General features: G+C 41.6%; 1 protein-coding gene across 1 annotated transcript in view; it reads left to right on the top strand.

The window, feature by feature from the left end:
• LOC126456277 (uncharacterized) overlaps window positions 1-20703 on the top strand; it is a 75059-nt gene that overhangs the window by 44431 nt on the left and 9925 nt on the right. The gene's annotated exons all lie outside the window — the stretch shown is intronic.

Here is a 20703-nt window from a genome sequence, read left to right as displayed (position 1 = left end):
CTCGTTTGAAAATACCGCGACGCTCAGTTCAGCAGCCACTGCCGCCGCCGTCGTGTAGCGAGCGCTAGCTGCTTGCTACATGTCAACGTCCATGCTGCTCCAGCCATTGGGTAGCGCGTGCGTGAGCGGTACATTCGTGGCTTTAGCAAGAGAAAATTGACTGGCCCTGTTTCTGCACGTTCGTTCTTACGCACATTTTAAAATTATATGGAAGCCACTTCTGTGTAGGTGCCTGTAGCTGGCTCGTACGATGTTAGACATTACGCAAGCCTTGGAAGCATAATTAACTTAAAACTCTAGCTTATTGCATGAAGTGGTTAGCGAAGCGGAGAAACAGATATTTAAAAACTTTATCTGCCGTTTGAAATGTAATATTTAGCCACTGAAAATATAGATGACTTACAGAATTATTGTCGCAGTTTACGTACTTTCCAAAAGTATTTTAAGATTAAATTGGAATAGTTCGTTACTCGTAGTGTTTTGTTCTGACTGTATGGATGAGGAGGCGAAGCTAAGTACAGCTGTTCATATACTATGGCATAGACAAAGTTATTCGCTGTGCTTTGTAAGGTAAAACCACTGTAAATACAAGTGCCACTATTGGAGATGAAACATAACTTGTTGATGGGTATACGTGGTATCTCATCGAACATTCAAACATTTATACAAGCAGTACAGCATATAAAGGAGAGTATTCTGAGATAAGGAACCAGGGATCGAAAATGAATATTCAACAAGCGGTACGAGGCCTTGAGCGAGCAACGCATGTAAATCACGTGTTTGTAAACTATTTGAGTTCCTGTGTCTGGGGCGCTATCCAGATCCACAATCGTATGTGCTTTTTTGCCGGTGATCTATTTCCTATGTGGTTTACGAAGTTGTTCGTCTATGAAGCCACGTTAAAAAACTGAAAAGGATCTGTTGGATAGGACTGAGATGCCTGTCTGGCTGGACGACCGGTATCAAAAGTGTCTTTGGACGACATTTGGTTGGAATCGCAGTCGTTTGATAGTTCCTCCGCCTGCTAGGATTTTTCGGTAAACTCCGCTTCCTCAATACGTAGGGAATAGCGCCGAGAGATTTTCTCCCACGTATCGTCAACAGTTATATCAAGAATAGGAAACGAAAAAATTAAAGGAACTCATTTCGAACGGTGCCTTACTTATCTCAAACAACTATAGGCCGCATTGTTGGTATGCGAGAATGTAGGCGCCTGAACGTTCGTTCTGCAGAAGCAACTGGCGTCTTAGATGAAATTGTAAAAATATCTATAAGAAGATATGAAGGGGAAGTTAAAAAATTTTGCGAAGTGGGACTAAACCTACATATACCAGTGACTGCCTCTGCTGTGCACCGACGTTCACGCTGCTGCTTTCCATCACCGCACACCTGCGACAAAACAAGTCATTGCATCTCACCACCGAGAACCACATAGCTTTCTGTCTCCAATACCGCCCAGCTGGCAATGAGTTATAGAAGTTGGTGGTACAGTCCTGGCATTGACTTCTAGAAGTGGGTAGCAAATCCAACGAAGAAGGTTTTTGTTCGGACGAGGATGGATGACAACTTTCTGGAGATATGATAACATTCACTACTCTCCAAAAGACGTTGTTGCCATAGCACAAAGTTGATGGAAAAACCTGGCTGTTTATGGATGGAACACTGCAGCTGGAGGGAGAATTGGTTGAAGCTTCAGCCAGGAAAGACTGAGGAATCCACTCACATTTTAAAATAAAAGAAACACCTTTTATCTTAGTATCATTAATTCCTTTTTTTTACAAAGGTATGCAGATTCCCATACACAGAAGCAAAAGGTATAAAGGATTTGTGGTGCTACAAACAGGAAGATTGGTGTAATTTATTTAGTTTAACGTTTTTTATTTTTATTATGAGGGTCTCTTGAAAATACAGAAAAGTATGTTTCCTTGTTTTTACGATCGTATTTCGATATACCTTTCAACAATATAAAAAGTATTCAGTGGGCGCCCAGTTTTACTTAGCAATTACACTTTCATCTGAACATAGCCAAGCCAATAACTGCAATGTTTCTTCATAAAACTGGCATATTGCAAGCTTCTCAAATAAGTAAAACAGACATTGCATTTCTGGAGAACATTCTAACAATCAATCACTTTCATCGCGTGTAAAACAGTTACCAATTCTGATGGCATATGAACATAATATCTCCTGATATTAAGGTAACATTAGAATTAAAAGGAAGTTTACATGTTATACATGAGTCTTGAAATAACAAACAGGTTATGTTTCAACGTTGACATCTCCGTGAAAGCAAAAGAATGGCACACGCACTTTATTTCCTACACATTATATGAATGGACAGTTTGGAAAACTAGACGTTCTGTTTGTTAATTTTTACTTTGCGTGTCCTCTGCAAAAGCAGCTCAGTATGTAGACTGTTAAGTCTCTAAACGCGCCTTCGCTATTTGCGACATGAATGTAGTAAATATTGATCACTAAACACCATGTTTTGTTGATTTAATAACTGTGGTCTTCACTGTAGATGCAGGTTGTTTGAAATAATGTGGTACCTGTGGCTGCGGGTGATGGACGTCGAAATTTTATCTCCTGCGATGATAACCAGATCGTGATTGAATCTTTGACTCATTAACCTTCATTAAATCTCAAATGATCTGTCTCATCGTCGTGTAGGCATTTCACTTGTTTTTCGGTCACTTCTTCCTTCATTGTATGCTCACATCGTAAACCTATGACCTCAATGATTGTTCTCCATCAATGCAAAAGATTTCATGGTGGATGTTCGCTGCTTGCTCTCATGTTGTTCAAATTCAAACCTATAGTTAAACGTAACTAGCATAAATCTTCAACAAAAGCGACTTCTGCCTGGTACTAACGACACCGCCCTATTGTCATAACGAAACTAACTTCCCGGATGACCTGTCGTACAGTCTGTTCAATAAGCCTCCTTACTTCCTGCGATAGAAGACACTTGGTACCAATCTGAGCTTTTCCTTCCTCCATAGCGAGATGGGAAACCGATGGACTCGTTTAGAGACATCATGTAATAAGATCCCGATTGCTGCTGTAGAAATATTTTTTATTGTAATTCATCGGTTTCTAGGCAGCAATCTTCAGAGCATTAGCGAAAGTTACGTAATACTTTTAATTTATTTTATGGACTCTCATTTGGGATTAGAATGATTCAGGTCCCATTTAGGTTTATCATGGTTTCTCGAAATCACTTAAGGCAAATTCAGGGATTGTTACTTTGTATAGGACAAGGCCAATTTCCTTCCACATAAAAGGAGTCTTCCAGTCCTTCCTGCTGCTCCATCTCCTATGTTTTCATCACAGACTGGACTTCAGACCTTGAATTCCTTTCTCTCTCTCTCTCTCTCTCTCTCTCTCTCTCTCTCTCGTACTGATGCTTTCACAGATGGCTTAAAGAATTTATTCTCCGTATGATGATTATCCATCCAACATTTGGTGGAATGTGTGATCTGCTAATCCTCCGCTGCCAAAATTTGACCTATTTTTGTTCACACCTATGGTAACTTCCCTTACGAAGCGTGCTCATAAAGTTTTAATTATCACCGCTAAGCAATCAAGCTGCGACCATGGAACTTGGTGATGTGTTAGTGGTTCTCTTTGTATTCAGTTTTCAGTGGGACACACTTGTTCCCCCACGATGGATGACATGACAGAGAGCTTGGTCGGATAGGCCTGTATTTTGGCTGTTTGGAAAAAATCCCACCTTGAAAGTTACTTCGTCATCATTCTTCCACCCAATGGTTTCTTCATTGGAGAAAAGAAGAAGTCACTGGGTATAAAGGGGTTGGGAGGGGGTCGAAGTGAGAAAAAATTTAATAGCCCATGGAAGCACCGTATGTGACCGTATCCTGAGCGGAATGAGCTAAGGTGTTGTCAGAACAACAACACTTTGTTAGACACCTTCCCGCGACGCTTTGTCTTCAAAGCCTCCCGCATCCTCATCAGGAGGTTTCGATAGTATGCTCCTATTATCATTTGTCGCTTACGAGCATAACGATAGCAAGCAATGAAATCCTCATAACTCCATCTGCCTGTGAAAACCTCGGAATTCCATAACACAACAATAAAAAAGAGATTTGAAAGTGCAATTTCTCTAATCTGTCGATAATTTGGGTTCTACTATACAGTTACACATACAGCAACATTATAAATCGCTTTATATTACTTTTTAAGAAACCGTTTTTGCTTCTCCTCCAAAATTTAACAAAATGAAGTTGCTTACCAGCGGTAATCTGCTAGCACCACACAAAGGCAACCCCAAAAAACACACAGCACACCTTGCACGATGTTAATTGGGCCTTTGTCTTTTTCGGCGGTGGTGATTCCACATGTTTCCACGTGCTTGCTTTGCGACTTTGTCTGTGGCTCACAGTAAGACAACCACTACTCGTCCATGGTTATTAGGAAGCTAAAGAAGTTACCTGGATTGGTCCGACGCAGCTGCAACATTTCCGCTGCAGCTGGTTTCAGTGGGCTTTTTGAATGTGTACAAGCAGTCGCGGAACCCAGCTGGCGGAGACCTTTATCGTTTTCAAAATGTCGTGCAACGTATTGAAAACTGATCCATTACCGATTTTTACTTTTTCCGCTATCGCTTCGATGGTGACATGCAATACCAAGGTATCCACTTTCCCGCAAATCCCAGTTCTTCACAGAGAGAGTCTGCCACTTGGTTCTTTGGCATTCAGACTTGACCACTTTGGAAGCGTATGCAACACCTGTGATAGTGTCGGCGAAAGAAAATCTGTGACAGCTGGCAGCGCTGTTGCCAGCTTTCAGCTGCGAAGCGTAAACGACTGCAGGCAAAAACAATAGCAGGGCCAGGTGCAAGTGTCAGGAATCTTCTTTTGCCTACTCGCCTACAGCCTCTGCCATACGATGGCGCTTTGTTGTCGTACACTTCCAACAACTCCGCATGGATTGTTGCAGCGTTGCTCCTATGCAAAAAAACGGTACTACATTTTCCGTTCCGTTTTGCACTGGTTTGTGTAATGGTGTGTTACGGTTCTGTGGTGCGGAAATATAAGTGCATAGGAGGACTGAAGTTATATAACTGCAAAGAAATAAAACACAGAAAGTAATTCCGTAACTTTATATTTCCGACGCGATGTTAATTAAAACTTTGACTACCTCTCGCAGTATTGGTTCCCCTAGTTCTTCGTAGACAGAATCTTCTTCTTTCTACGAGTCTTCTACAGCTACAACATGCAGCGTCTCTCGTATCCAATTTTCATCTCCTTTGATTTTGCCAGTCCTCTTCTTGCAAGACTCTGCCCTGCACCGCACGTCATACACCATTGTTCCAATGTGGTCAGGGCCTTCCTCATTTTCTGCGTCGCGGAGATTTCCAGTCCCATATTTTGGACGGTCTTCTTTCCTCTGGCATTCTTATAACATGTCCAGACCATGTAAACCGTTTATTTTCAGTTGTGTCGTACAATATGCTTGGTAGCACCCATCTGTTCTCGTTGCACTTCATTTCATATTTGGTCTCTCCTTGTTACTTCACAATTTGGGCTCCAAAACTCTTATTTCCTTTGCCTTTAATTTCTTGTCATTGACACTGGAAACGTCCTACAGCTCAGGACTATACAGAGCAATCTTCTCAGCTGTAGTTTTGTATATCCTCCGTTTCAAATTTTTTTACGTAGTTTTGTTCCAGAGAACAGAGTGTAATTGGTTAATTGCCACCTTTCCATTTCCCATTCTGTGCTTTATTTCCTCGTTGCTTCCACCTTTATCCGAAATGATTGTCCCTTAATACTTATATGATCGACTACACTTCACTATAGATCCATAATCTGTAACAAGCTCCCTTCCTTTAACTTCGACGGCTAAGTATTCAATCTTTGTATATTTAATTTTCATGTTCCACTGCTTTTATTCTTTAAGCTTTCTTAACGTATGACACACATCCTCTTGTTCCTCGGCGAAAATGACCTGATTGTCAGCGAAATTTAGGTTCAAAAAAATGGTTCAAATGGCTCTGAGCACTATGGGACTTAACATCTATGGTCATCAGTCCCCTAGAACTTAAAACTACTTAAACCTAACTAACCTAAGGACATCACACAACACCCAGTCATCACGAGGCAGAGAAAATCCCTGACCCCGCCGGGAATCGAACCCGGGCGCGGGAAGCGAGAACGCTACCGCACGACCACGAGCTGCGGACGCGAAATTTAGGGAGAACTACTCTAATTCCCATGTTTTTGCACTCCCTTTTCCTATTTTTCAATGCTTCGCTCACAAATACTTTACAGAGAATACGTGCTAAGCAGCATCCTTGTCTCAGTCCTTTGTTAACCTTACGTTTCAGTGATAGTAACTTTCCAACTTTAACGCAAGTACTATCTAAATAGAGCTTTCTGAAGGCTTGTACATAATATTTATGTAAGTTCTAGGTATTCATTGCTTCGCACGTCCTAGAAAGTGGTATGCTGTCACAGGCCTTCTGCAAGTCTATAAAAACCAAGTGTGTCAAAAAAATGGTTCAAATGACTGTGAGCACTATGGGACTTAACTGCTGAGGTCATCAGTCCCCTAGAACTTAGAACTACTTAAACCTACCTAACCTAAGGAAATCACACACATCCATGCCCGAGGCAGGATTCGAACCTGCGACCGTAGCGGTCGCGCGGTTCCAGACTGAAGCGCCTAGAACCGCACGGCCACCACGGGCGGCGCCCAAGTGCGTCCCCAAGTCGATAAAAACCATGTATGTCTCCAAGTTACGTGCCATTCTGTTGTCAGTCACTTGTCTAATGCTGCAGATGGTGTCAATTACAAGACCTTCCTGCCCGGAAGCGACTCTTGGTTTAAACGCTGAATTTTATTTGCTTCTGTTGGCCACGCGCCTGTCAGTGCCAGACGCAGTTGCCTTTGGAAAGGCGACGGCAGTGCTGCTACACCACTGCCGCAGGTAATTCATTCATAAGTAGCGCGCGTTCCGCAGTGGTAACCTTCAGATAGTGCGTGGTAAAGACCGGAAAGGGAAGCGTTGAGCGTGCTGCGGCGTGTGGTCTGATTCACGTCATGCTGACACGCGCGAATACCAGCTGATCGGCTGTATGAATGATCGCAGACTAAAGCGGCCGCAGTGCTCGCACGTCACTGGATAAGGCAAAGCTACGAGAGCTAGAGGTGAATTCTACATATCTTACCAGAAACAAGGCATCCTTTGAGATGTTTCTAAACTATAGATTGTTCTGAGTTAGATCAGTATTTACCATATTGGCGGTAGATTCTGCGAATTATTCGGAGATAATACTATTCAGTTCACAGGAAATGTTAACGTGCTGTATTATCACCGTTGTCACTTCGCGCATGTTTGAATCAACAGCGATGTCGCTTTCTCAAAGTCATTGATATCAAGTGACACCTGCCATTCGGTAGAAAGATTTTATGAACGTACATGGAAAGAATATAATCACGCTATAAAGTGACATTCTGCTTACAGGCCCAACAATCTTGATCCGCCAGCCACCCAGATTTCAACTTTCCGTGGTCTCCCGAAATCAGTTAAGGCGAATGCCGGAATACTTCGTCTGAAAAGAAAATGGTCGATTTCCCTCCACATCCTTGTCCTATCTGAGTTTATGCTTCATCTCAAAAGCTCTCGTCACGAATGAGGCTTCAATCTCTTATGTTTTTCATGTAAGTGTGGAGCATGACGATCGTAATCAAAAGCAGCGGACAGATGATTTCACCTGTGGAAACGTCTTTACTCTCGTCTAAAACATTGTTTATGCAGATAAGTATGGTAAAGACTCACAATGTCAGGTTATAAGACAAAATTTGATTCGCTGATTTATTTTGTTTCGAAGATAGGACGTTAGATTGTTTCCTCAATGACAATATATATTTTCCCAGAAATAAAAGTGAAAGTGAAATTCACTAAAAATATTGAATGTAACATTGCTTGGTGTAGGTGCACTCTTTTAATTTGATACCCGTGTTCGAAAGTAAACACAAGACATGTAAACCTGAAGGATAAGAGTATCCAGAAGATAGCTTGTAATAAATGTATTATAAAGTAAAGAAGGAGAGGAAGGTCAGGTATGGAAAAACTGCTTGGACTGCACAAGCATGTGGTAGAGAATCGGCATTGGTCTTGTTGTAGGAAAGGTGTCAGGGTTCGCCCTAGGCGATCAAGAGAAACTAAGGGAATTCTAAATCAGGGTGAGCAAACAGGGATTTGAACCCCTTCTGTTAAATACTAGCTTAATGTCGTAACCGTAATGCCACTTCGGTCTTAAAAAGTTAACTACACGTGGGCAGTGTCTGCATTACTACATTTTAATTTGACACCTTGTAGCGCTCATATTAGCTACACTGTATTATTATTATTATTTGTTATTATTATTTGACAACCACTTTTTGTACTAAAGCAGTGTCCGTGAGGCTCTGGACCAGTGTTCTGTAGGAGCGGGATTCAGATCCCGTTACAGTTGTCTTGATTCAGGTTTTCTTGATACTATCCATTGAGCCTTCGTTTTTTCTCCTAGCAGAAAATCATATATATTCTAATACAATGGAGAAATTTTTTACACTACGAGCCACTAAAAGATTGAAAAATATTGATGTCCCTGTGCAAATATATTGAGGAGAAATTGAGTGTTCTGTACATAGATCGCCGCGGGTATAACTCTACCGACATGTGGAGTAGTCGTGCAAGCTTCCCCTCCTCGATTTCCATTCAGAAAAGTGCGAGAGTTCCCTGCCGCTCGTTATGTGCTACAGCAGATCGTACACCTAAACCTGACGCATTTTCTCCTTAAACATCGCAGTATGTACTTTAGCTGCGAACATTGGTCACAAGCCCGGCATTGCCGGCGTCTAGTGGCCGTGCGGTTCTAGGCGCTACAGTCTGGAGCCGAGTGACCGCTACCGTCGCAGGTTCGAATCTTGCCTCGGGCATGGATATGTGTGATGTCCTTAGGTTAGTTAGGTTTAATTAGTTCTGAGTTCTAGGCGACTGATGACCTCAGACGTTAGGTCGCATAGTGCTCAGAGCCATTTGAACCAAGCCAGCCCGGCATTGGTGAATACCTGGCCGTCGGACACGTGCTGATTAGTGATTGTGGCAGAGTGATGGCACATTACACGACCTACGCAAATGAAATCGGGTGTCATGTCAGGGATTTCTCGTAGTTTGTGGTATCTTTCTCTGGTCAGGGCGATTAAACTAAAGCTTTACGGTCTTTTAGCTGAGAGGTCCCAATGGTAGGTTTAGTTGCCTAATTTGGAAATTTTCTATTTTCGCACAAATCCGTGCTTCTTCGCGAAGTACGAGAGTACGAGTGTTGCGTCTAGTTGTAACTGTTTAGTATAAGTGACTGAATAGTACGTGTGAAACTGAGTGTCGCCTATTAGGATAAGGCAAGTGTAATGAGGCTGTAACGCGGTACAGGCACACAGTGTGCTCCTCCTGAACAGGGGCTGTAGCGGCTGGCGGAGTGCAGATGTAGTTTTAAGATGCCGCGAGCTCGTCTCCATCCGATGAACGGAACGACACCAACAGTACCACAACACATTATTTCATTGGACGCTAGCGTGAAGTTGACTACAATATTTTATCCGAGACGTTGCTGTATATTTTGCTGCTAAGCAGTTGCACATCATCTCTGCTACCTTCCTTGTCACTACAAAACCTGGGGAAGAGGTGTCTGTCGTCTTGGTGCCAGGGCACGTGAGCATTACGGGGAACGAAAGGGTGTATGTAGCAGCCTAACTGTTCAGTGTGTCATCCCCTTCCGTGCCATCACCTCACTGTTGTGAAGACTCATGCGTTGATGGGAGGACGAGTGGCTGGTCGTGAGAGACAATAAGCTGCGTCTAGTAAAGTCCACAGATTCCATCCAGCGACGGTGGCGGGATGAGGACCTCCTTGCTTGTCTTCACATACTCCACAGCTCTCTCTGACGCACGGCTTCTTGTTGCGGAGTGAAGCAACTACTACAGGTACGCACGTGAAACTTTCAAGACGGAATAACCTCGAATGAACACAAATGTCAACCGTAAACATGTCACCATAGTAACACGGACTCATTATCGGTACAGTGAGTACATTAACAGATTGACGCTATCGTTGGTTACAAACTCTGTTGGTGCAAAAAATATAAATTTGCACCGTGGTTTAGGCAACGTCAATTCAAAGGTCAGAGGAAACAAGGGCATACCACCTTCATAAGGATCAGGAGTAGTAAAGCACTGCAGTATTCGACTGAGCTTGAGAATAGCTTTTTCTCCAATCATCAGTTGTTGGATATTACCCAAAACACTTTTATGGTAAACTTTCATTAATAACTCGAAAACGAAGATTTTGCGATGTTAATCAAGATTTCTTTTAGATTTTACAATTATAGTGAGGAATTTGATTTCAAAGTTTGTAAATGTATATCTGATGTATCCTATTGCATGGATGCAGTTTTGAGGATTTCCGTCAGAGAGAGCTCACATTACTTAGATGTGTCCAGTTCCACCGTTAGCGGTGTTAGTGGCAAGTGGAGACATGGGAAAGCATTAAAACCGATATCACTCATCTAAACCTAAAAAAAAAAAAAAAAATTCTGATAACAGCTACCAGACTGTAAATCGTGCTGGACAAACCGATCGTCACATCTCTGGTCCGAAGGTCAGTGACCGAACGATAGTACCCTGTGGTAGTACTGTTGTCCAGAACCAACTCATGACAAGTAGGAACGAGTGAAGTTCCTTACGATTGTGCAAACAACGCCGTCATTGGTCCGCGGAACTGTGGAACAAATTTTGAGGAATGGTGCGCGACTCAGGGGGCAGCACACGTATGGCGTGTGTGGACCTGATAGATGGCTGGCGAACTCCAAAATTGACAATTTAAGCAAGTTTTCTAAACTGGGGAAATCTTGTGAACCTAGTTCACATGAGTGTGTAAAGCAGAATATGGATTTAAAAACATTATACCAAATATGAAGTGAAAAACATCGTTAATGAACGTTGTAAATTTTACATCTATATACCAAAATAATAAACTTTCTTCAGATTAGAAATTTATCATTAAATTTCTTTTTTTAAATTTCCTCTTATTCACTCTCCCTCCATTCATAATTTGAGACGTCATGGAAGAATTCACGTCTCGATTCGAGCCACATTTATATCATGATATGAACTTTAAATTCTAACAAAGAAATTATATATAAATTTGTTTTTTTGGAAGGGGTCCGCCTTAAGCAAAGCATAATTTTTTGTTTTTTCTATTACCAGGCATGTTTCATGGAAGTTTCACCATCATCTATAGGCTTTTATTATCTTTCTATTAAAAACAGGTACAAGTCCTATTTACTATTAGGTCTCCAATTTTGCTTCCACCCTTTTGCAATATACGGCAGTAGCAGCAATTGGTGGTGCAGGTGGTATGTCGTAAGTATCGTACAATAAGCTTAGGCAGTTGTGAACATAACGCCATCAAATTGTTAGTCGATTTGTTATTGCGTCATAAAATTAGTTTCGATTGACTATGTCAACGAACGAGCCCCATTCTCGTTACGAAGGAAGTTTGAATTTTCTTCTTTAACGTGAAGAAATCTGCGGCTGAGGTGATGGGTAAGCTGTAGATAACTATTAGTGAAAGAACGCGCAGAGAATGGTTTCAACGCATCACAAGAACGGTGATTTTGACGTCGTAGACCGGCATGGCGGTGGAAAAGTTTTTCGAAGCTGCTGAAACCAACGGAAACAGTCACTGAAGATCGTTATCAAAAGCAGTTGATGCGTTTGAGCCGAGCACTGAAATACGAATGGGCACGATACAGCGATAGACATGAAAAGGTGATTTTGCAGCATGACAGTGCTCGACCCCATATCGCAAAACCCGGCAAAACGTGCTTGGAAACGCACATATAGGAAATCCTACCCCATTCGCCGTATTCTCCACACATGCGCTCCTTCTGACTTCCACCCTTTTCGATCAATGGCACACATCCTGGCTGACCAGCGATGAGCAACACTTTGAACCTGAAAGTTTTTGTAAGTTTTTCATAATGAAGCCCCGAATTCCAAAAAAAACCGGCGGAAGCAAAGTTGTAGACCTAACAATTGCACACATATAAACTCGAGTTTTTAAGAAAATGTTTTCGTATTTGAAGAACCTTATTACCAAGTGCTATGGTTTTTTGTGTTTTGCACTACAGTTGTTTTTCTTTCACAGTTTGCCATCTGCACCTGTATAGAACGTAATGTAGAAAAGTTATTTTACTCGGAATTTTATGACCGGGAGTGTTGTGGCGAGGTATAGCATTAATGTACGCGCGCGCGTATGTGTGTGTGTGTGGGTGGGTGATTGGGAGTGTGAGCAATCGTCAGGAATGACATGCGGTTTGGATTCCTCATCAAACTGCTGGTCCGCTTTCCACAGTTGGATAACTGGATAGCTGGAGTAGATTAGGGACACGCAAGTAGTCGAAAGACTAACGCCTGGCCATTGAGCTACACGAAATTAATTAATCCAATAAAGGACCGTAAGAAATATAAATTTTAAGACAAAACATTGTCATTACTCATCAATGAAAATTTTCCTGAAAATCTGGATTCCACTAACATCTTAGAGTTTGACAATTGAGACTGTCTTTTTTGGATTCATGCTCCTGCATCCAGTCAACCACCTGTTAGGATTTACTGCGTCCACTCTTCTCCTTTCACATCCAAGGTGTTAATAAAAGCACTCTTCTGCTACAAGTAGCGCACGCTCGGCAACGCTGAGACACAACAAACACAGCAATGGTACTGGCCTTTTCCAGCGCTGACCGTTATTTGGCCATAAGACTCTACCTCTGTAAGGGACACACTCTAGAGTACTCCTGTAAATTCCTCTCTCAGTTTAACTATATTGGCGAAAAGCTTTCTAAATGTGTTTTATAATTATTTTTTGCCAGCATTCAAAAATCATCACTCCATACACTGTGTGTGACAGTCACCACAGTTAATTTGTTCCAACTATTTTCTGTGGTGAATTGTACCAAAGCACTCTATTTGAAATGTTTTATGTGTGAGCCAAGAAGGCACATTTTACAGACTTAGCTGAGTCATTATTAACTGCTAGCAGCATAGTCAGTCTCTTTCCATGATATGTATGCTCACTAAAGAGGAATGAGAGCAGTGAAATACGAGAGTATAAGCGTTTCGTCTTCGTTTGCTGCCCCCATGTTGTATTTAGAAGGAAACCAAGGGTTAAATACAATTAGCAGGTTCAAATGGATATGGAGTAGTAATGCAGGCATGAAAAATTATTCACAAGGTAGACACCTTGGAGAACTGCACCAAACCAGTCTTCCGACTAGCGACTACTACTGAAGGTGATGTAATCAAAGTGTGCAGCCATTTTTTTTATTCATCAACACACTAATAGCACCCTATGATTTATGTTTGTTCTCACTGTTTATATTAGGATTTCTTAATTAGTGATGTGTAACGGTCGGAGAGGAAGTTTCGTGGTCGACTCGTTTTCAAGTAGGCATTGCATACATTAAGTCATAATCTAATTGCCGCTCAGTCGATCTGCTGTTACGAAATAATGGTCCTCCTTGTTTCGATCTTCAATTCGAAGACTACTTCGATGTGCATCACTTTACGCTTGTCTATTCCCTGAAAATCTCTTCATCTCTACATAACTACTGAAAACTACCTTGCTTACAATAGTAAAGCTTTGAGCTTCCTCCACAAATTTTTCTCCCCACAGTTTCCTCATTTACGATATCAGCTAATAGCTGATGCTCGGGATATGTCCAATCAATCTTATCCTTCTTTCAGTCAAGTTGTGCTGTAACTTTAATTATCCAATCTACTGATCAAATCTTCAGCATTCTTCAACAGCACTACTGTCCAAAAGCTTCCATTTTCTTCGTGCGTGTACGGCTAATCATCCACGCTTCACTTATATACACAGTGGTGATAAAAGTCATGGCACACATCTTTATATCGCGTTGGACCTTCCTTTGCTAGCGTACTGCAGTAACTCGACGTGGCATGGACTCAATAAGTCGTTGGAAGTCCCCTGTAGAAATATTGAGACATGCAGTTTCTGTAGCCGCCCATAACTGCGAAAGTGTTGCCAGGGCAGGATTTTGTGCACGAACTGACCTCTCGACTACGTTCCAGAGATGTTCGCTGGCTGGCCAGATCATTCGGTCGAACTGACCAGAATGTTCGTCAAACCAATCGTGAACAACTGAGGACCGGTAACACTCATAGGAATTCCATCTTGTTTGGGAACTTGAAGTCCATGAGTGGCTGCAAATGGCCCCCACGTAGCCGAACATAATTATTTACAGTCTGTGATCAGTGCTGTTGGGCCAGAGGACCCAGTCCGTTCCATATAAACACGGCCAACACCATTACGCAGCCACCACCGGTTTACACAGTGCCTTGTCGATAACTTGGGTCCATGGCTTCGTGGAGTCTGCGCCATGCTCGAACCCTACCATCAGCTCGTACCAACTGAAATTGGGATTCATCTGACCAAGCCACGGTTTTCCGGTCGTCTAGGATCCAACTCATTTGGGCACGAGCCCAGGAGAGACGCTGCAGGCGGATGTCGTGCTGTTAGCAAATGCACTCCCTTCGGTCGACTGCTACCATAGCCCACTGACGCCAGATTTCGCCGCGCTGTCATGACGGATACGTTCATCGTACGTGTCATATTGATATCTAGGGTTATTTCACGCAGTGTTGCCTGTCTGTTAGCTCTTACAACTCTACGCAAACGCCGCTGCTCACGGTCGTTAAGTGAAGGCCGTCGGCCACTGCGTTGTCCGTGGGGAGAGGTAACGCGTGAAGTTTGGTATTCTCGGCACACTCTTGACTCTGTAGATCTTGGAATATTGGATTCCCTTACGATTTCCTAAATGGAATGTCCCCTGCGTCTAGCTCCACCTCCCATTCCGCGTTCAAAAAGTGTTATTTCCCGTCGTGCGACTGTAAGCACCTCTTAAACCTTTTCACATCATATGAATAGAATGCGCTGTCCTTCTATACCTTTTACGCGATATTACCGCCATCTATATATGGGAATGTGCTGTCCCATGACTTTCGTCACCTCAGTGTGTAAGGCTATACACCAAACAGGAACTTTCATGAGAGATTTTTAATTCTTTAATGCACATTAAGATGTTAATATGTTTCACTTAAGTTTTTCTTTCTTTTGCCAGTCTGCATATTGTATGTTTTTTACCTCTACCACCTGCAGTTATATTGCTATCAGAATAGTAAAACTACTGCTTTTAGTATTTAATTTTCCTAACATAATTTCTTCCGCATCGCTAAATTTAATTTAAATCGACTATGCTTGTTTCACTTCCGTTGATATTCATCTTGTAACCCTTTCCAAAACATCTATTCTTTTCGATTCATCTTCTAAGTCCTTTGCTACATCTGACAGAATTACAAAGCCATCGGCAAAATTTTTTTTATAGCTTTTCACTGAACTTTAATACCTTTTCGAAATTTTGTAGTTAATCATGTCTCTCTACTGCAGGTATGAAATACATACGCTATTACTGACCGCAGTCCTTGTGGCCCGTACCTATGCGTACCTGTCCATTGCAATAACAGATTGCTATTTAATTAGCTGGGTTTGCCAGACACAAAGTATCTTTCGTACTGGTTATTCAAACTTAATTGTAATTTGCGTCATCCCCGTACAATCACTGCTGTCCTGTCATTGTCACATATATATCTCTTTCGTTATATTTTATTCGAACATGTTTTCTCTGCAACTGCTGATCATGTCTACAGCTACACGAAACATCACATCAGCTACAGACGAAAAGAGCTGTGTAAAAATTATGTCAATACGAAGGCATACCGGACAGATTTCGGTCTGTTCTTGCTTTTTGTACGGCCGCAACGCCCATGGACAATGACTATTGCCGGGATTGATTTCGAGATAAGCACACATTCTCTCTCGTCGATATGAGTCTTGCAGTGACCACAAATTATTCATTAACTATCTTCATAACATTTTTAAACTGATAGTAATCTGTCTTTTCGTCACGTGTTGTGTCTGGGAGCGGCGATAAATCTTTATCACCTGCAGACTGTGCTAATCTGATATTCTCCAAACAAGTGAGATGCGACAGTTTGTTGTGCCTGATAAGCAAACTAGCTTCCAGCGTACAAAATGAAACGTATTTCTTCACGGAAATCGAAATTAAGTTTTGTTACTAACTAGATAGACAGTTGCCTCCATGTAGCTTTACCGATGATGGTGTTTCGTCGTTCTGTACTTCACAGACTACTTTTAGTGCATCTAAACTCAGGACCTCAATTTTGAAACTGGCAGCGATACGCTCATGTTATTTATATGAAGCAAATTTTTGTGTCGCAAATTCCGTTTCATCCTCTGCTAAAGGCCGTACGTGAAGTTTTCTGTTATACCTTTTAGTGTCTTTCCCAAGAAGGGTCACCTGCGGAGACAGTAATTTCTGGCCCTCTGAAGCGTATAACGCAATAGATAGACCTAATTAAAGCATAGCTCTTACAGAAGTTGTTGTAAAAGAAGATAATAACTTCAGTGATTTGTGCAACATATTTTTATTTATTCTTTTTAGAGATTTGACGATGGTGCTTTTCCTTACGGTTGATATTTGAATCTAGGTTGGTTGGTGACCTGCCCTCATACTAGGAAGTGTTGTGTCGGCTTTAAATAGAGACAGATATCCAGTATTCTACAGCCTCTTAAGAAAGAAAGGTAGATAGATAAGCGGAATACGGTTATGGCTTCCTTCCTTTGTTTGCCGCTGCTTTTTCTGTGTTGATGACTAGTGAAAACGGGGAGGGGGCGGGGGCGGGGGCGGTGGCATAATGATGGGATTTTATTATTCGGTCCGGAGGTATGAGGTGGGATCCTGACTGCATTTCGCGCTCATTAACAGGGCAAAAAGCGACGTAGCTACCATGACGGAAAGCACAACCGCAACAACTTGTGTTGATAACGCTAATGCCGTTCATAAGTGTTATATTTAATTCACAGATCGATTTCTGGTCCCGTTATAAATTGAAGTAATTGTTGCTCCTGTTTGGGTACTTTAGAATAGAACAGTTACCGAATCCTGTACCACATTACTGACTATATTGTGTAGACAAGTATGTGGGAAAATGGAGAAAACTGAGACGAATTTGGAAAAGTTGAGATCGTGGCAATGAGTAATCAAACATCGTTATATAAGGAGTAATCGCATCAGTTTCCCTGACCTTTGAGCTCTAGATGTAGGGGAATTTTCAAGAGCGAAATGTATAGATTTCCAAGCGACGGTGTAGGGAAACTGTAATGTGATTTTAAAATGGTTATGTTCTGAGGCATTAGGCGCCAGTTAATACCACAGTATTCGCCCAGTCCCACATGTGACATCTGTTAAACAGTTGCTGTCTATAGAGGAATTGTATAAAACATGGTCTAGTGGAGAAAATTAAACAAATAGCGTTTATCAAACCATGTTGTTGTTGTTGTGGTCTTCAGTCCTGAGACTGGTTTGATGCAGCTCTCCATGCTACTCTATTCTGTGCAAGCTTCTTCATCTTTCAGTACCTGCTGCAACCTACATCCTTCTGAATCTGTTTAGTGTATTCATCTCTTGGTCTCCCTCTACGATTTTTACCCTCCACGCTGCCCTCCAATACTAAATTGGTGATCCCTCGATGTCTCAGAACATGTCCTACCAACCGATCCCTTCTTCTAGCCAAGTTGTGCCACAAGCTCCTCTTCTCCCCAATTCTATTCAATACCTCCTCATTAGTTATGTGATCAACCCATCTAATCTTCAGCATTCTTCTGTAGCACCACATTTCGAAAGCTTCTATTCTCTTCTTGTCTAAGCTATTTATCGTCCACGTTTCACTTCCATACATGGCTACACTCCATACAAATACTTTCAGAAACAACTTCCTGACACTTAAATCAATACTCGATGTTAACAAATTTCTCTTCTTCAGAAACGCTTTCCTTGCCATTGCCAGTCTACATTTTATATCCTCTCTACTTCGACCATCATCAGTTATTTTGCTCCCCAAATAGCAAAACTCCTTTACTACTTTAAGTGTCTCATTTCCTAATCTAATTCCCTCAGCATCACCCGACTTAATTCGACTACATTCCATTATCCTCGTTTTGCTTTTGTTGATGTTCATCTTATACCCTCCTTTCAAGACACTGTCCATTCCGTTCAACTGCTCTTCCAAGTCCTTTGCTGTCTCTGACAGAATTACAATGTCATCGGCGAACCTCAAAGTTTTTATTTCTTCTCCATGGATTTTAATACTTACTCCGAATTTTTCTTTTGTTTCCTTTATTGCTTGCTCAATATACAGATTGAATAACATCGGGGATAGGCTACAACCCTGTCTCACTCCCTTCCCAACCACTGCTTCCCTTTCATACCCCTCGACTCTTATAACTGCCATCTGCTTTCTGTGCAAATTGTAAGTAGCCTTTCGCTCTCTGTATTTTATCCCTGCCATCTTCAGAATTTGAAAGAGAGTATTCCAATCAACATTGTCAAAAGCTTTCTCTAAGTCTACAAATGCTAGAAACGTAGGTCTGCCTTTTCTTAATCTAGCTTCTAAGATAAGTCGTAGGGTCACTATTGCCTCACGTGTTCCTATATTTCTACGGAATCCAAACTGATCTTCCCCAAGGTCGGCTTCTATCAGTTTTTCCATTCGTCTGTAAATAATTCGCATAAGTATTTTGCAGCTGTGACTTATTAAACTGATAGGTCGGTAATTTTCACATCTGTCAACAGCTGCTTTCTTTGGGATTGGGATTTTTATATTCTTCTTGAAGTCTGAGGGTATTTCGCCTGTCTCATACATCTTGCTCACCAGATGGTAGAGTTTTGTCAGGACTGGCTCTCCCAAGGTTGTCAGTAGTTCTAATGGAATGTTGTCTACTCCGGGGGCCTTGTTTCGACTCAGGTCTTTCAGTGCTCTGTCAAACTCTTCACGCAATATCATATCTCCCAATTCATCTTCATCTACATCCTCTTCCATTTTCATAATATTGTCCTCAAGTACACCGCCCTTGTATAGGCCCTCTATATACTCCTTTCACCTTTCTGCTTTCCCTTCTTTGCTTAGAACTGGGTTTCCATCAAAGCTCTTGATATTCATGCAAGTGGTTCTCCTTTCTCCAAAGGCCTCTTTAATTTTCCTGTAGGCAGTATCTATCTTACCCCTAGTGAGATAAGCCTCTTCATCCTTACATTTGTCCTTTAGCCATCCCTGCTTAGCCATTTTGCACTTCCTGTCAATATCATTTTTTAGACGTTTGTATTCCTTTTTGCCTGCTTCATTTACTGGATTTTTATATTTTCTCCTTTCATCAATTAAATTCAATATTTCTTCTGTTACCGAAGTGTTTCTACTAGCCCTCGTCTTTTTACCTATTTGATCCTCTGCTGCCTTCACTATTTCATCCCTCAAAGCTACCCATTCTTCTTCTACTGTATTTCTTTCCCCCATTCCTGTCAATTGTTCCCTTATGCTCTCCCTGAAACTCTGTACAACCTCTGGTTCTTTCACTTTATCCAAGTCCCATCTCCTTAAATTCCCACCTTTTTGCAGTTTCTTCAGTTTTAATCTACAGTTCATAACCAATAGATTGTGGTCAGAGTCCACATCTGCCCCTGGAAATGTCTTACAATTTAAAACCTGGTTCCTAAATCTCTGTCTTACCATTATATAATCTATCCGATACCTTTTAGTATCTCCAGGGTTCTTCCATGTATACAGCCTTCTTTTATGATTCTTAAACCAAGTATTAGCTATGATTAAGTTATGCTCTGCGCAAAATTCTACCAGGCGGCTTCCTCTTTCATTTCTTAGCCCCAATCCATATTCACCTACTATTTTTCCTTCTCTCCCTTTCCTACTGATGAATTCCAGTCACCCATGATTATTAAATTTTCGTCTCCCTTCACTACCTGAATAATTTCTTTTATCTCATCATACATTTCATCAATTTCTTCGTCATCTGCAGAGCTAGTTGGCATATAAACTTGTACTACTGTAGTAGGTGTGGGCTTCGTATCTATCTTGGCCACAATAATGCGTTCACTATGCTGTTTGTGTACACCTATTTTTTTTATTCATTATTAAACCTACTCCTGCATTACCCCTATTTGATTTTGTATTTATAAACCTGTACTCATCTGACCAGAAGTCCTGTTCCTCCTGCCACCGAACTTCACTAATTCCCACTATATCTAACTTTAACCTATCCATTTCCCTTTTTAAATTTTCTAACCTACCTGCCCGATTAAGGGATCTGACATTCCACGCTCCGATCCGTAGAACGCCAGTTTTCTTTCTCCTGATAACAACTTCCTCTTGAGTAGTCCCCTCCCGGAGATCCGAATGGGGGACTATTTTACCTCCGGAATATTTTACCCAAGAGGACGCCATCATCATTGAACTCTGTTAATGCGTGACACGACTTGTCTTCTGCTCTTAACTCGTTCTTGTTATCCCAAGATGTGGCATTAGAGTAACAGCTGTCTAACTTTGATTTAACGGGAAGAGTCCGTAAAAGTAGGCGAGCGCTGCATTATGTCGGACCCCTATAGTCACGTGCCCCGATTTGGGCAGGTTATTGTGTCATAGTAAAAGCTAGGTATTCTTTTGAATTAATTTTTTTCACTCAGA

The sequence above is a fragment of the Schistocerca serialis genome, chromosome 2 (assembly GCF_023864345.2).
Source record: "Schistocerca serialis cubense isolate TAMUIC-IGC-003099 chromosome 2, iqSchSeri2.2, whole genome shotgun sequence".
Taxonomy (NCBI): domain Eukaryota; kingdom Metazoa; phylum Arthropoda; class Insecta; order Orthoptera; family Acrididae; genus Schistocerca; species Schistocerca serialis.
Note: the sequence above shows the minus strand (reverse complement) of the source record. Positions and strands in the feature narration are given on the sequence as shown.